At 40.5% G+C, this 17,244-nt stretch overlaps 1 long non-coding RNA gene across 1 annotated transcript in view; it reads left to right on the forward strand.

Annotated features, from left to right (window-relative positions):
• LOC113171131 overlaps window positions 1-17,244 on the forward strand; it is an 86,252-nt gene that overhangs the window by 31,333 nt on the left and 37,675 nt on the right. The window contains exon 3 of the long non-coding RNA XR_003299677.1: window positions 13,008-13,138. This is a non-coding gene — a long non-coding RNA (uncharacterized LOC113171131). The remainder of the gene's footprint in view (window positions 1-13,007; window positions 13,139-17,244) is intronic.

Consider the following 17,244-nt stretch of genomic DNA (forward strand, 5'->3'; position numbering starts at 1 on the left):
ACAAATAATTCCATTATTTTTAAAGATAAAGCCTTATATATTGATATTAGGCTTTATCATGTCAGGCATGTATGAACAGATCTGCACTTTTGTTGTGGACACAGTGTGAGGTTGTGGCAATTGAGTATGAAATTAATGGGAATTCATGAAATTGAGTACTTCCTGTATGAGGACATTTAAGAGATTGAGATTGTAATCATTAGTGGTGTAGCTGTCAAAGAATTAGATGGGCATGGGCTCTATTCTGTAACCTGAATGAGAAAATGACGGAGAGATGGAGAGGGAAGAAAGAGGGAAACAGAAGGAGAGGGGACAATAAAGGAGCTCGAGACCTTGACAGAGATAATGGCAGGTGGCGAGACAAAAAACGGTCCAGGTTGATCTGAGAGGTCTCAGGAAGGTCATTCACAGTTGACTGGCCTGTTCCAACGCTGACCACTGGGTTATGTTCTTTCTCTCTGTCTCTTTGTATCTCCATCCATGCAAAGTAACTCCTCTCAATGTTCTGACCTCTTATTCCCTCTCTGGCCTCTAACTCTCTTTCTCACTTCGTTCTGTCACCTGTCACTTCTGCACTCTGTTCACTTCCTTCTTCTTCTTCTTCTTCTTCTTCTTCTTCTTCTTCTTCTTCTTCTTCTTCTTCTGAGTCTTGCACTAAAACAAAAGAATAGAGAAGTAACGGTTAGGCCCACGCAGTTTTTTTGCACTACACACATACATTTTTAGCTTGCTCTGGTTTTCTCTGGCTCCCGTGTCATTGTTTACAGACGGTGATTAATCCATATATCTACATCTTGACTCACTGGCTGCTCTGGACACATTTAGCAAATGGAGTTTCAGTCATTCCACAAGAAGCTGAGTATGGATCGTTCACTCGATATCAGCTGTTTAAAGATATTGAGCTGTTTTTTTTTTGTTGTTGTTGTTATATGATGGTACACTTGTAGCATTCAGGAGTTGTACAGAGTTGCAAAAGAGTGTAATATTTTATCTGCTGGATATTTTATGGCAAACTTTTCTTAACAGGTTTTTCTCACAGCAGACAATTTGACTTGTCAAATGCAGGTGTAACCAATAACATTAATAACAGCTGCAGTAGATTTAGGTGTGCAGCTGCCAGGGCCCTCATTGTGTTAGTTATTTACTTACACCTGTGATTTTCCTGCAATGACATGTCTGCTGTGGAAAGAAAAAGGCTCCCTTATTGTGTCTGTTGTGTTCAGTGCAGTTAGGATACCTTTGAGAGAGTAAATATCTCTAATGCCTATTCAATCTGTGGATCGAGGACAGCGGTCTGACTGAAAGCACTCTAAAAAGGTATGTAATCATCTAGTGCTGCTGCCTAGAGGTGAGCGGTAGTCATATCCTCTTAGGTGACGACCAACAGCAAACATTTTGTTTTCTTGATAGTTTTTAGCTTTTACCACAAGTCATGTCCATATGCTTCTGCCCCAATATAGCCCACAAACAAATCGAAAAGAGATAATAAAAGACAAACAACAGGGTACGATTAAAGAAATAGGTGGAAAGAAGATGGCCACAAAGTGAATGAAGCAGATTTAAAAAGGAGAAAAGAGGCTGAAGGAGTAAAAAAATGGACTGTGGATTATAAGGGGAGGGGCTAGCAGGCATAAGAAGGAAGAAGACAATGGTTAAAAGTCAGTTTAATCCTGAAAAACCAGATGGGTGATGATGGGTGTTTTGGGATATGCACTGTGTGTGTGTATTTGTGTGTGTGGATAAGTGTTTGTGTGTATTTTAGTGCTGAACGGCACATCTCACATGAACTGAACCCTTAACCCTTAGCAGTGCAAATCCTTGGCTCAGGACCTGCATTACTTGGCAGGCTACTCGGGGAAACAGCAGTAGTGTGTGTGTGTGTGTGTGTGTGTGTGTGTGTGTGTGTACGCAGTTGTCTTGGTTTGGTTCAAGATGGGTTTTAAAAAAATTTTTTTTTTTCAAAAACATCTTCCAAAAACTAGCAGCTACAGCAGAACTACATTTGAAATGTGAAAAGAAACATCAACACATAGACTGTGCTGTTTCCTATTTGGGATCTGTTAGCTGAAGTAAAGAGCATCTAATAAAACTGGCGCTGATCTCTGCCATGATATTACCATTCAAAGCTAAAGACACTTCTGAGAAATGTATTGTAAGTGTAATCACTGTGCTACATCTGTATCACTTCTGTCCCCTATCCTGACACCCAGGATAAGTGGAACAAAACTATTTGTCACAGAAACATTTGAGTGTATACGAGTTCATTTTCGGGTTCAATGCCATAGCTTGAGAAACCAGCTTCTGTTGAGCACGCGTGAAGTTAAGAAGTTCTAGAAAATGTATCACTGGTTACGAGTTTGAGCAGGTGATTTGTTATCTGTAATAGATTACATTCCAAAAGTAATGCCCCCAGTCTTGTTCACACTATAAATGCTTTTATGAGCCAGAGGCCTTGTACAGTATATTTCTTTCATCTCTGAGGCTTTCAGCTGTGTGTTAGCGCTGCCAATAAGGCATGCTGTTCAAGACTTGGCAGCTAGTCTGCAGCCTCAAATGGTTTGCAGCTGACTTGTGTGCGCAGTGGCTTTCAAAACTTCTCAAAACGATTTTTGATGCAACCAAAACTGACTTTGTGAGGTAAGGTTATTGACCTCCAAGTTGGTAGTGTGTCATTCACACTCGGACAGGCTTTAGCAGTAAAGCTGCAGAAAGCTTTACCTGTTTAATGAAAACCAATTTTTTGTCTCTCTGGCCACTTTTGAAAATTCCTTTTTATTGCATACACAGGGGTCTTGGATGAAAAGTAGACAGAGACAATTTGAAGGCAACAACAAGGGAAATTATAGCAGGTTGGTTGAGATGTCAAAATACACAAAGTGTAGTTCTTTTATTTTAATGAGGCAATGATCACATTGAGACATGACTGAATTGAGTGCAAAACATTTTTTCAAGACGTAGATGATAGTTCAGGTGGTGCACATCACCTACCTGACGCAGCTTGGTAACTACATAGACACACACACTGGCCTGCTGCGCATGCTCTCTGTAAAATCGACAACTAATATATATTAGCAAGGGAAGTTATTATAAACATAATAGACCTTACTGTGTGTGTGTGTGTGTGTGTGTGTGTGTGTGTGGGAGAGAGACTAAGAGAGAGACAGAGAAGGGGAGAGCTGCAATTTAATTATTCACAGCTGAGCAACTGAAACTCCTCTCTCTCTCTCTCTCTCTCTCTCTCTCTCTCTCTCTCGTTCCCTGTCTACCCTATAATCCAGAGTTAGGTTATAAACACAGTTAAAGTTTCCATCTTTCTCATCCTGGGTGGCCAAAGTGTGTGTGTGTGTTTGTGCGTGTCTGTCTGCATGTGTGCATTTGCCAGTATGTTGGTTTCTGTTTGTCTATTTGTGTCTCTTGTGGATGAATGTCTGTAAGTATACATGTAGTTTTGTGGCCACGCTGTGACCCCTCGTGACCCAGATTGTGTTAATTTTATCTTATTGGACTCGATTTGGTCTTGTTTGTCTAAACAGAAGCGGATTCCATTACTACATGATATTTGCTGTAATGTGAAGAGACTAGCTGATCCCTCAGTGCCAAGCGGCAAATAAATTTGTTGCTGACAGTCCTTTCATTGACTGTTACTGTGTTTCCCAGGTTCAGCTGGGCTACTGTACATAAAGTTGTTGGCTTGATGGACTAAGGAGCTTTGATATTTGTGTAAGCCAGAGCTCAGCAAGGCAGCGCGGCTGCAAACTTTTATGGCATCTCAGGGTTGTCAGCTCTGCTCAGTTCGGATAAAAAAAACCTCGCAGTGCGTCTGTGTGAGGTTGCGTGTGTGCAAACAGTGGGTGCGCCCTGTCCTCTAACTCTTTTCCCCCTTCTCCTTTGAATGTTATGCCCACTTTGTCCAGGAATTCTTGGTTGAAATGAATCACAGGTGGGCCCCTCTTAGAAGACCAAAGTCTGATTATTAGATTAAGAAAAAGAAATAAAGAGAGCTAAAATACAAACATTTTAATAGCTGTGTTGCAGAAGCTTTGAGTCGGTTTGTGTATAAGTGGTTTTCATGTGTGCTTTCTCTATTATATAATGTTAACTTGAATTAATAGAACCAAAGCTTGCAGACAGACTGTAGGTGGAAGAAAAGAGAGCCATAGAGCACTTGCTCACTCTTTAACTGCAGCATATATAGAGAGTCTCTATAAGATCTGTGGGTGGCCTAAAACACTTGTGCGAGAGACAGGATGGTTGTTTGAGCTTCATCTGTGGAAAGTGAAACCAGCCAATCCTCTCAAGTCTTACATCAACATGAGAATGTTATTGATGTGCGCTATTTTTAAGGTGAGAGCTTTGAGAGACTCTTTCTCTCTCTCTCTCTCTCTCTCTCTCTCTCTCTCTCTGTCTCTCTCTCTCTCTCTCTCTCTCTCTCTCTCTCTCTCTCTCTCTCTCTCTCTCTCTCTCTCTCTCTCTGTCTGTGCATGCTTTGAGTACACCTCTCACTGCACAACTATGTGAAAAAATAAGCTGGCTTGGATAACTTTCCCTAAAGTTAATGATTTAGAAGAGGTGTTGGCAGACTAAATTATCACCCACTGAAAGGACCTATTGAGATCCCATATGTGAACCACACATATCTGCAGCAAAGCTCAACTCAGCCAAGACAGAGTGAGCCTAGCCCCACCCAAATCCAAAACTGTAATGAAGCTTAGCTGTTAAGCTCTTGTCAATACAAATCTATATTAAAAAAAGAATAAAATATGGGTCACAGCTCATTTAAAGTCCTGGAACACCGTCTCCACAGGTGGTTTCAGCCGTTTGTGCCAAGTAACGAATTGAAAGACTGTCTTTCAAGGTGTTACTTCCTTCTGCAGTCTGCTAGGTGCAGATTCAGATGTGTGCAGGTTGTCCATGAAAACCTTAAATCACTTAAGCGATGAATTAGATCATTCGACTTCTGAGGCTTTCCCCACATGCAACTCTTTTGCCAGTCCTCTTGTATGAAAATCACGAGATGAAAAATCCCCTAGATGAAAGAGACGAGCGTGAGCCAGTGTAATATGACAGCTAAATTGATGGCATTGGACAGACTAAGCCGACTGTTCTGAAGGTCTAATGAAAGGTTTCTTTGAGAGGCCGTGTCAGCAGGTGAATGAAGGTGAAATATGTAGACTCCCTCCTCCCCACCTGTCTTCTGCTCATATCTCTTTCTCCTTCTCTTTTGCTCTATCTTTCTTTAGCCCAAAAAGATCTATCTATCTATCTATCTATCTATCTATCTATCTATCTATCTATCTATCTATCTATCTATCTATCTATCTATCTATCTATCTATCTATCTGTGTGTTGATCTGTGTGTGGATCTGTGTGTGTGTGCGCACTAACTGAGGGAGTTATTCCATTACAGCTAGCAGCTACCTTTTGATGGTCCTTTTTGATTTATAGCTACATTAAAATGCTGTTGCCAGCATTTGCATTTTTATTTTATGTTTCCTCTTGCTTGCATGAAGAGACTCTGTGACTTATTATTGCGACAGATATTGCGGAGGACAGTGTTTTGGTATGTGTAGAGGGGCGGATCAGTGAGACTGTTGTCTATGCTACATGCATCTCAATGATTAGGTTTCGAATCTCGCATCATGCTGTTCCTGGAAAGTTCTTGAGAAAGGAAGAATGAAAAAAGTGTGCTTGGCAGCTTATCTGTAATTTACTCAAAATGTATATTGATGCAAATGTGCGCAATGGAAAAACTCAAATATACATTTGAATAGATTTTCATGAGAATTCTTGTGAAAACAGACAATTCATCAAAACCCCTTTTTTTTTTTTTTTTTTTTTTTTTTTTTCCATTGGCCAATGTTTTTTTACATTACTATTTTTTAATGTGTCTAAATTAAATGAAATCAAACTGCAGCATTAGAAAAAAATGGAATCTGACACCACCTTGCATCAGGCCCCTGGGCTAGTGCGAGACAATATGTTGTTCTAATATGCTAATTTTGCATTAAGGATTCAGTGAAAATGAGCGTGTGAGATGATCACACCATTAAAAGTTAGCATTAGCAATGTAGTATGTTAATCAGGCCAGATGGGACCATTCTGTTTGTGTAAATTAACTCCTTCTACTTCTTCAGTGTGAGACCTGCAGAGATAAACTCTGCCAGGCCTTTGAATGTGCTTTCTTTAGAAATATGTTGTTTTTGTGTGAAATATTCATACGGAAGTATGCAACATTAAGAGGAAAAAAAAAATCTTAGATAGCCTAATGCTGCGAACAGTTAATGCTGTGCACTGCATTCCAGGAGTTATTATGTGATTATATATTATTAAATACTTTTTGGTGCTGCATAAGAGCACAAAGTTTGCCATAGCATTGTCTGGTCTCTGTACACTGTGTGTGTGTGCAAGTCGAAATCCTTTGCAGAGTTCAGTTTTTAGGCGCCCCTGATGAGAAGTCACTTCATTTTTCAAACTTAAACCTTCTTTGTGCTGTTATTATGAACTGCCCTTATTACATGTCTGCATCTATCCCCTGTAGATGTCTCTCTCTCTCTTTTTGCACCATCTGTGCTTTATTTTAACTTTTGATCACTATGCCAGTTAATGTGCCACACATTTGAATTTATAATTTACAAAGCAATGGAGCTATTCCAGCAGAAAATGGACTATATTACACTTTTTTTTTCTTTTAGCAGTGGTGATGTTTGCCCACCACTCATGGATAAATGCAGGGAAACCAGCTGTCTGCACTGCTCTATAAACTAACTGTTGGTAACAGCAAACTCCCCTTGTTAAAATCCATTATTTTTATCCCCTGACTACTGTCATTATCCTAACAACACAGAAAACACTCACTCTCTCACATAACCCAGTCTTCCTCTTTAGCCAAAATCAGTATTAGTTTTCCACCACCGTCCCTGGGCATGTTCTGGCTTTCTGGCTCCATAATCCCGGGCATATTCTAAGATCCTTAACCCAGCAGCAAGCCTTGTTTTTGGGCTTTAGTCCAGCTCTGCTCTTGGGAGGTCCTACAGCTCCTCCAAACCCCCTCCAGTCACTTTTTTGGCATGAAGGATTTTTATTTTCAATCATGCTGTCCCAGTCCCCAGGACAATTAGAGGTCGTCACAGAGCAGTTTATAGAAAGTGCAGAGCAACTGAATGTTGTTTTGGAAAGTTGTAATGGTCCCTTGTGTGAGTGAATAGGCTTGGAACAGCAGCATCAAAAGAAATACGATTTGTACAATACAGAAACAAAAATAGGTTGCTTATCTTTTAATAATTTTTACTTGCTGGAAAATGTTGTTTATCCAAAGCCCTCAGGATTCAAGGTTTCCCAAGAAAATTAAATGTTCTGCATAGACATTCATTAAATTTCCTCACCAGATCCTTCAAGCTGAAACTTGAACAGCAGAATGCATTTTCATTGATTGTGCTCATCATCTTTATTCAATCTGCAAATAAAATAAGACACACGAGGCTAATAAATCCTTACCACCTGTCGCATTTATTTATTCTATGCGATATAGAGTCTGGGTTGAGAAGGCAGTTGATGGTTTGTCCTTGTTTCTTAATCCATCTTCAGATATTGAGTCAATATGAATTTGAAATAACACAGGACGTACTGCACTGAACACATTATACAATTCCATACATTCTTCAGGTGTGAGAACATTTGGCCTACATTTTTTACACCACATATTAAGAGATGGGGCTTTTCATGTAACATTATTCTGAGTCTGAATCAGCTAATGTTGCCCTGCAGCCATTTACCAAATCTATTAAGCGCTGGATTATGAGGTTTAAAATAACCATGGTGCACTCGTTCACCTTTCATCTGTACCCGTGACTCCAACTAATCTAAACATTGCTCTCTCTCTCTCTCTCTCTCTCTCTCTCTCTCTCTGCCTCCCTCTTTCTCTCTCACTCAGTCATTATCTTGTCAGCATGAGCTTATTGTCTGATCCAAGCCAGATGATGTCATTTCCTTCATAAACAAGCCCGACTTCCTCTCAAGGGTTCATATCAGCTGAGCTTATCCTGTGAGCACCCCAGTGGGATTTGAGTTCACTTAAGCGTTCTTCCCTCCCCCACATTCAGACGAACTCAGCATTAGTATTTATTCATTTTCTGCTGCATAGGGCCATATTCAATACTCCTAGTCTCCACTAGACCGTTTAATTCTACAGTGTTTGACAAAGAATAAGAAATAGCCACTGGTGTGCTGCCGAACCACGAAAGACCGGTTCGGTGAGTCAGATGTTATCTCAAACTTTACCCTCTGTGCGTGTAGAGTCGACTCTATTTGTCCTGACTCACTGCAATAGTCACCGGTTGGTACAGCAGTGTGGATCAAGTGTGCAATCACAACCTACAGTGACTCAAATCTCAGTACGCAGCAGCTTCGCTCTGTTCGACCAGTTAAAAGGCTCTGCGCTCCTGCTGTTTTATTCAAGTGGAGCTTGTGCTTGTGTAAATCAGCAAGGTAAAGGAAATGACTGCACTATGAAATGCTTTTCGGAGGTGTTATGGAGTGAGGCACAGCTGTAGCCTGCCTGCGTCAACATGGGCTGGGTTACTGTATTTAGCCAAGGTAATCAGGATTTTTTGCCAAACCCGGCCCTCGCTCTGTTTCTCAGGGAAGGTCGATACGGGTTAGGTTCGAAACTTTTACACACCCGTGCGCTTTAACAGCTCTCTTCCACGTGTTATCAGCTGAGCCGTGAATGTGGGAAAGCCCCGCAGGCACAATGACATCATGCCGTGTGTTAAAACTAGATATAATTTTAACACACACAAGGGTGTAACTGGGAAAATGTAGGAAATGGGAGAGATTGTTGAAACAAAACAACTCAAACCAATGGAAACAAAGAAAGATTAAAAAAAAGCCCACTAACTGTGATTAAGTGTGAGTTTGGCTTTTGTGTGTACCATTTGGATCTGGGAGAGTTCAAAACAGTGGCAGATACTTTTAATATGTGTGAGACCTGCAGATGCAGAACAGTATGACGATATGAAAGTAATGTTCACATCCTGACATGTATTGATGTGTTTTCTGCGACAAGGCTAAATAAATAGATTTTTAGCTTCAAATTGATTTTTTTGCATGTGCCCTTTAAAAACTCTAGCATAGTCAGCTGTTTAGTGTTTTAACAGTTAAAGCTCCTTCTGCATGTGTTATCGGTTTAGTCATAATGAGCAAGAAGCCCAGTGGCAGAGTGACATAATTTACAGTTTACAACAGCACACAGGGGTGGAACTGGAAAATGGTAGGGAATCTTTGGAAATAAGTGAAAATTAAGAAAGGCTGAACACAATGGAAACAATAATGACTGCACTTATTTATCTGGAGCAGGCAGTGATGATATACTACAAGTCACTCACAGTAGAAACTTGAGCATGTTGAAGTAATTGCTTTTGACGAGAATACCAAAACAGTGAGCGCAGAGTCTCATCAGTGCTGAGTAGGCCAATGGAGGATGGACTGCCTCTTCAGCATTCGAGTGCATGTGGGCTGTATTCAGAAAAAAAAAAAAAAAAACGAGAAAAGACATTACATCAGCTTCATAATTTGAGTTATGGCCTATTAGGTTTCTGTAAACATAGTTCACATGGATAGTGAGAGAATGGTACTATATAGATAACATAAAATATGGATACCACATCCTGAATCATGGCAGAAAGCAGATCCCTAAATCAGATGCCAAACAATACAAACACTGTCAAGTGAGGCAACTTATAATGTACAGTATGATCTGTTTTAATACAGCTAAAACTGATTTATGCTGTATATGTTATCTAATGATTTAATATTATGGGCGATATATAACTTTGTGTACACTCCCAGAGCAAAAAGGAGGAAAGCAAAAGCTCAGTGTTGTGATATTTTGTAGGTCTGAAGATATTAAAGTGTTTTACTTTTACTTTTTCAGTTTACAGGATTTAAGAATTGTTAGACTGGACTTTTTCATTTGAGTATTTTATTGCCAATATATTGTATAATTCCAAATAAATATAATTTCCTCTCCAACATATGGTACATAATTCATATAACATAAATTGCCCATTATTGAGGACATTATACACAGCAGTGCCTCCCCGCTCTTACAAGGGTTTGCTTAATTGAGAATAGTGACTCGACTGTAGTTATATGAGCACTGGTTCTTCGTGTGCAGCAGACCAAGAGTGATGAACTGCGCAAGTTGTTTAACTATAAGGGAAATGAAAGCAGGGATGATTACATCACTGTTGTCCACACTACTACAGTATGACCACTGCACTGACCAGCACCATGGTCAAACCATCCCCACCACCACCACCACCACCATCATCATCATCATCTCCCAGACCTCAGCACTCTGGCACAATAACCATGGGCTTTAAAGCCCTGTTGGGAACATGACATCATTTCACTTCATCACTTTTTTTTTTCCTCCTTCTATATCTCCCCAGTGTACGTCTGACAGAGCTGAAGAGCAGGGAATTAAATGAAGTGATGTGTTGGCATCTGTGCACGAATTGTCAGCTGGTTTGCCGTCTAGATTTCACAGAAAAGACCCTGTAGGAAAGTTGACATCATTCTCGTGCTGCAGAACAATAACTGGCATTCCTAATCTTCTGACATAAAATTGACATATGTCTGGAAGAGAGGAAATATATGGCAAGGATGGAAAATGTTGGCTCCTTTGCAGGAATTGACAGCTGTCTGGCGTTCTGGAAATAATTGGAGGGGGCTGAAGTGTTTTTAGCAGAGAACCAGACTTGCCAGAGACACGGTTCATGAACTGTGACTGTAAGGGTTCAACCTTCCTCAGGAAATGCTGTCACATATCTCTGTACGAGTGTCCAAGTGTATCTAGACTTTAATGTCTGAAATCAGTTAATAACCCTCTGGAGTGTGACTTCAGTCTTTGCCTCGGGCTAAATGACATAATTCACAGACGCTGGGAGCAGAGTGTAAAACTGATATAAAAATGGAGAAAAGAGAAGGGGAGGAAGCATTAGAAAAATCATAACCACATTGGAGTGCTCTAGTTTCAAACCCTAAAAAGCCATCATGTCTGGTTCTAAACACAGATTAGCCTATTAAGCTTTCTCCACCCTCAAAATGGTTTTGATTATGGGAAATGAATTAGTAAAACTTGGAAACAGTTAACCTGCCAAAAAGTGCTTCAGGGAATGATATAGCTATATTAAAATTAAAAGACCAAATGAGCCACAGGAAAAATGAATTATATCCTGCTGGCTGGTTAAATGCTAACTTACTTAAATAGTTGTATGTAAAAATCTGTATAAGCACCCTAGAAGTGATAGCATGGCGGGAAGTGATGACCACATTGCTAGAAAGGTGTGTGTTTGTTAGCTGTCAGCGCTCGCCTGAGGAGACCGAGAGCACACATGTACTTGCGGCAGATGACATGTTACACAAAATAGAATGACACAAATGTCAGCATCACACACACACACACACACACACACACACACACACACACACACACACACACACACACACACACATCACACGTGCACACACACTCAAATAGACTGCTGCGTGTTCACAGCAAGCTGACAGCTAGGTGATGTCACCCCGTTTAAATCTAGCTCTAGCAATATCCATCAGATGTGTCAGTGAGGGGAACGTGCGAGCCTTTAAAAATACACACACACGCTAATATCAGAGTGACTCTCTTATCTATGTGTGTAATCACCCCCAGATGCTGACTTCGTGAAAACTATATTCAACAGATACTCACCATTTTGAAGATGGATTGCTGATTTTATCCCATCCAAAGGGAGATCACATTACAGTCTCAATAGCTGTTTTTTCCTCTTCTGTCATTAATCTTGGTGGAATAAATATTTATATCTATTCAAAATATATGTTAAGGCTTGACCAGTTTAACACTTTCAGCTCTGCTGCTTGATAGTCACTCTAAACAAGCCCCGACCCTAGAGACACATACAGAATGACTCAGGATGGGACAGTGTTCAGCCACATTATCTGACAATCTCACAGCGAACAGCTCTTAAGTTTATTAGGACCACTGGGTCTGTATATAAAGGCATGTGGGTATTAACAATCTTAGTCACCCATATAAAAAGAATCCTTTGGAGACACAGCAGATAACTACAGCATGCTGTGAGACTGACTCAGACGTCTAAAGGGTAATGGCATCACTGTCTGAAAACCAGAAGCTCTCTGTATACCTTACAATGTGCTAAGATGTGTCCTTAGGCACAATGCAGCTTGGTGTCTGACTCACGTGAGTTAAGCCGATGATCTATAGAGAACACATTGTGTATTGTGTTTGAGTCAGTGAGAAAAAGGAGTCTGCCTGTTGAATCATTAGGGATATACCAACCACCTGAGTCATTTGCCAAGTTTCATAAAGCAACGGCTGTGTATCTGATCCTAAAGTGTGATCATACCCCCACACGTTACAGTCATGTGATTATGTCATCGGTGAGTAGATCAGTTAAATGGTAAAGCCTCTGACTCCATGTCCCCTAAGTTGTTGTTAGTACCACACATTGTGCCTTGAACTCTACTACTACTTGAACTTCTATGGAGAAACATAGTTACTGATCGTTTTGTTGAGTCTGCTTTGGGTTTTGTAGTTTTGCTATTCAGGAGGAGGTGGGAGGGTGTGAATGAAGCATGACGACTAGGGGCCCTCAGTGTGATGAGGAGGTCACTTGCAGCTCTCATCTTATCATTGTTGGAATCTTTCTCTGTGGCAGCACAGACACTCGCACATAAATGCACACACACAGGAACTTATCTTCCTTTCTGTGGAATGACAATGGTTACTTGTTTATCCAGTTACCATAAAAACACAATTAACCACAAGGCAACACTCAATGACTCCAAACAAGCTGGATTATTGCTCTAATTAAGCTTTAATAAGCCCTTATTAAACGGCCGCAGGCCTTGTTAGGCGGTTCATTAAGTTATTTCATCCTTTTATTCCTTCATTAAGTCTCTTCTCTTCTCTCCTTTCTTCTCAGGGAGTGTGGGAGTGGTGAGGTCTGGGAGATCATGACCTTAATTCTCTCTAAGACAGACAGTTTAATTAACACTGGAGGAGTCCTCACTGGCTCTGCACAATAGGAATGTGCAGGGAAATTGGATTGCCAAGGTAAGGTACTTATTTTAATGTTGTTATTATTACTTTTTAGGCTTGGTCTGTTTTGTTTTCTACTGGCAATATGTAGTAATAACAGTATAAATAATATATGTATATATATTGGCGGAGTTCTACCTTACATATACACTAGACTAGAAGATGTTAAATGATTCAGTCTAACTGACAGTAGGAAAATGCATTATGCATGTAGCAGCTATGCACAGTTATGCACTGACATGTCAGATGCCACAGAACTCAAAATGGTCAAAACACTACTATCACAACATGTGCAAGTAAGTGGTTTACAGTGAGAAACAGGAAGCATCAACTAATTATTTCTACAAACTCATACAAAATTAATGGATTTTAAAGATTCAAGATCCAAACTATTTGGGCAAAGCAAACTATCTGTCCTCATAGGTTTACAGTTTGCAATTTGCCGTTATTGTACGAATGTAGATCTGTCTCAAAGGGTATAAAAGCCCACAACTACACAAACTAGAGAGTTGGGTTTTGGGGTGGATGTGGGTGCAGGTGCGTATGTTGACAGACAGTGATAAAATACAACACATGGTGTCTGGCCCAGATTTAGCCATCTATTTTGACTGAAGGAGATTCAGATGTGTGATACAGTGAGAGATAGCAATAGAGATGATGTGTGTGTGTGTATGCACATGAGCATGCGTTTGCATGTTTATTAGCAGTTTGGAGCCTGCTGAGGTGACAGATGTTCATGGCAGAGGCAGGCAGAGATGAGGTCGGACAGTAGTGTCCAGATTAATCCATGGGTGTGTGTGTGTGTGTGTGTGAGTGAGAGTACCCTTGCCCGTGGAAGTCAGACAGGCTGTCCTTCATGCATCTGTGTTGTCCTTGTGGCATTGTGCAATATGTGCATGGCAGTGTATTCCTGACATGATTTAACGCAGACAGGTAAGACTTCCGCTTTCAGCTATGAAGTGATTGAGTTTCCTGAAGCTTCAGCAGATGTCCAAACCCCGGGATTCACCCTCTGCCCTCTTATATCTATTCTTCCTGTCTTGCTTTGAATTTCTATGAGCTCCTATTTCAGTCCTCCTTGTTTTCTCACAGAATACTGCTACACTGTATCATGGATTTCCACTGACTTTGGGTCAACTTGCAGAAAAACATATGAACAAATATACAGACAGAAACACGTGACTGTTGATAATGACAGTGTGTGTTTTAAAATGCACTTATAAACATCATTCTGCATTTCTGATCACCGCTTAATACGCTACCACACATGCTGGCACACATTATATATATATATATATATACACAAATGCTGTCCTTCCTAGTGTCTGTTTAAGCCAATGAAAACATCAATGCTGTTTTGTCACCCTACACGACAGCTTTCATGTCTACACAAGGTGAGCAGCAGTCAGCATGCCGGGTCACTCTGTACCAGCACACGTGTGGTAGCACATGGAGCGGTGTTCAGAAATACAGAATGACAATGGAATTTATAAATCCCATCTGGCCTAAATTACACTAGTTTAAAACTAATATTAAACGGCCGGGAAAAAGAGACAAATTATGGCCTCTATTACTTTCAATAATAAGCACCCACTCACTCGTATTTAGAAACACAAGGAAGTGCTGGTTTGGACGTGCAGATTTTTAGCTCCTGTATAGACAGGCACATGAGAAACACCCTTATACTGTCAACTGATTAGTTTCACAATGTGAACCTTAAGGTCCATTAAAAAGCAGAAGCTCTAACTGTTTGCATCTTTGTTTATGCAGAAATGAAACTTGTGAAATTCAAAAATTTACACTTGAAGTCATACACCGGTTTCAAAGTTTGACATCTTTTAAAAAAAGACATCGAGCAACAGCAGACTAACGAAACGATTAGAGCTGTCATGTGTTTTGTATATACTACACATATATAAATATATAAATAAAAAGAAATCAGTCATTATTTTACGTTGAGTCACAGATGAGGCAAATTGACCTTTGCTGTCATGTGTTGAATAATATTACAACATCTATCCACTTCACTGACACTACACAATTATAGTGGATACTCTGCAGTTTAATATGTAACTCAGTTAGGTCTAAATTTGGAAGCTGGAAGGGGGTGAGGCTTTGTACAAATGCTGAACCCACAGGATCATGCTATGGAACTTTGTCTGCTGAGCAAGTTGAGCCTTAGCTGTGTGTTTTAATTGGCTGTAATTGTAGCTGTAGTCTACTCAATGAAAGCAATCAAAGGAAAGCAATTACAAGACCCTAGTCACCAGCCCTTGGGGCAGAACTTCAGACCGGGAGACATGTGCATGGACGTGCAAATACAAATACACAAACCTGCACGCGCACACACACACATACACACACACTTACATACAGGCAGTCACCCACACACTTCCTGTGTGTTTCATGTAAGACGGTCTTTTCTTCTTTCTCTTCTGATTGGAGAGGAAGTGTGGGTCTAATGACTTTTCCTATGCGTCACAAAACTGCATGTGGGAGGCAGACAGCCGAACTGCACGTGTGTTCATGTGAGAACCTCTATGCATGTATGCATGAGTCTGCGAAGGGCTCGACACAATCAAAAATGTTTTTTTATTATGCATTTGTTGGAGGTTTCATGTGTATTCACGAGAAAAGTTTGGGAAATATGCGCACTTAGCTGCTTCTGAGCAGTTTTGGTCCGTCTCCAAATTTCTGTGATGGTTTATTAGTTTTTCTAAACACAGCTGCCACTGATACCTCACACAGTTTGTAAAACTCATGGTTGTTCTGTTTTTTTGTACAACTCACACTCTATATCGATCGTGATTAAAATTTTATTCCTTAGGAGAATTAATACGTACCGAGCTAAAATTTCAGTTCGAATTTGTTGTAGTGAAGAATTATATATTTATGATGGTTGCTGCCAATATTTTTCCTGGTTTTTCCATCAGTGTCCCTTAGCATTATTGTAACGCTTTGTAAGAGAATTCTATCCCAACATAAACAATAAGCTGTCAAAGTAAATTATTTATTCAATGAAGTAAAAGTTTTATAAGCATGTTTAGGGTTTGAATGTACAGTATATCTCACAGGGATGCAAGCGATGCAATAAGAAGTGGCTCACTGCTACAGGTTTCCTTTTGCTAAATAATCACATTTGCACGAACCAGCGCTGGTCTTGCTCAGTCACCTTTGGGATCACACAGCTCGAGCAATGTTAAGCAATCAGGTATTCTGCTGTGTCCAAATCACAACTGCAAAAGTCTGACGAATTCTTCTCGGGTTGCCAAAGTGAAACGAGGTTAGCAATGCTTGCCACAGCTGCAGTGGGCCTCAGCAGTTCATCTGGGGCCACAGAGAAGTGTTTTGCTCGGAATGAATAGCCGTTCAAAGACCAGGGTGAGTGCTTAGCTATGAGCGAGTGACTATTGAAACATTATTTTAGATGGGATAAAAAACTGAATCAGTCTTTAGATTGAATCCAAGGCCTTTACTGAACCCTTTCTTCCAAACTCATCACCTTTCTCTACCTTTGCTCTCTAGTGCCTGCTCCAACATTTGCCCCACTATGTCTTCCCCTATTACACCCACTCTCCTTTTTCATCCCTAATACAGTATTCCTCTTTCTATTTCGCCCCCCTTTCCGCTGCCTCTCTCTCTCTCTCTCCTTGCACTTCTATCATTCTGTTCTCCTTCCTGTCACTTCCAGCCTCCATTAGCTTCTTGTGGTGATCGGAGAGATGGATACTCATAAATAAGTTTATATCAAATAATTAACATATATCTATTTAATGAGTTCATGAATGTTGAGTCACTTTTGCCCTTTTGAGTTGGGTCAGTTTTGCTGCAGTTTAATAGCAGGGATGGGTTGGGCTAGGGTTGGGTTGGGTTTTGCCAGTTTGCCAGGAACATGTAAAGGGAGCTTGTTTCTCTCCTTCTCTCTACCGCTCTCTTTAGCTCTTTTCAAACCTCCTCTATTCCAGCTCCACATCATCAGCAGTGAGACTACTGTAGAGTTAAGTTCAGCTGAGGTCAGACAGCCAGTATGCGTTGCCCTGGGGATATACAGACTGGCTACGGACCAGAAAAGTTGAAAGGAGATGTCCTGGTGTTCTATCTCTCTCTCTCTCTCTCTCTCT

This window comes from Anabas testudineus, chromosome 16 (genome assembly GCF_900324465.2).
Source record: "Anabas testudineus chromosome 16, fAnaTes1.2, whole genome shotgun sequence".
Classification (NCBI taxonomy): Eukaryota; Metazoa; Chordata; class Actinopteri; order Anabantiformes; family Anabantidae; genus Anabas; species Anabas testudineus.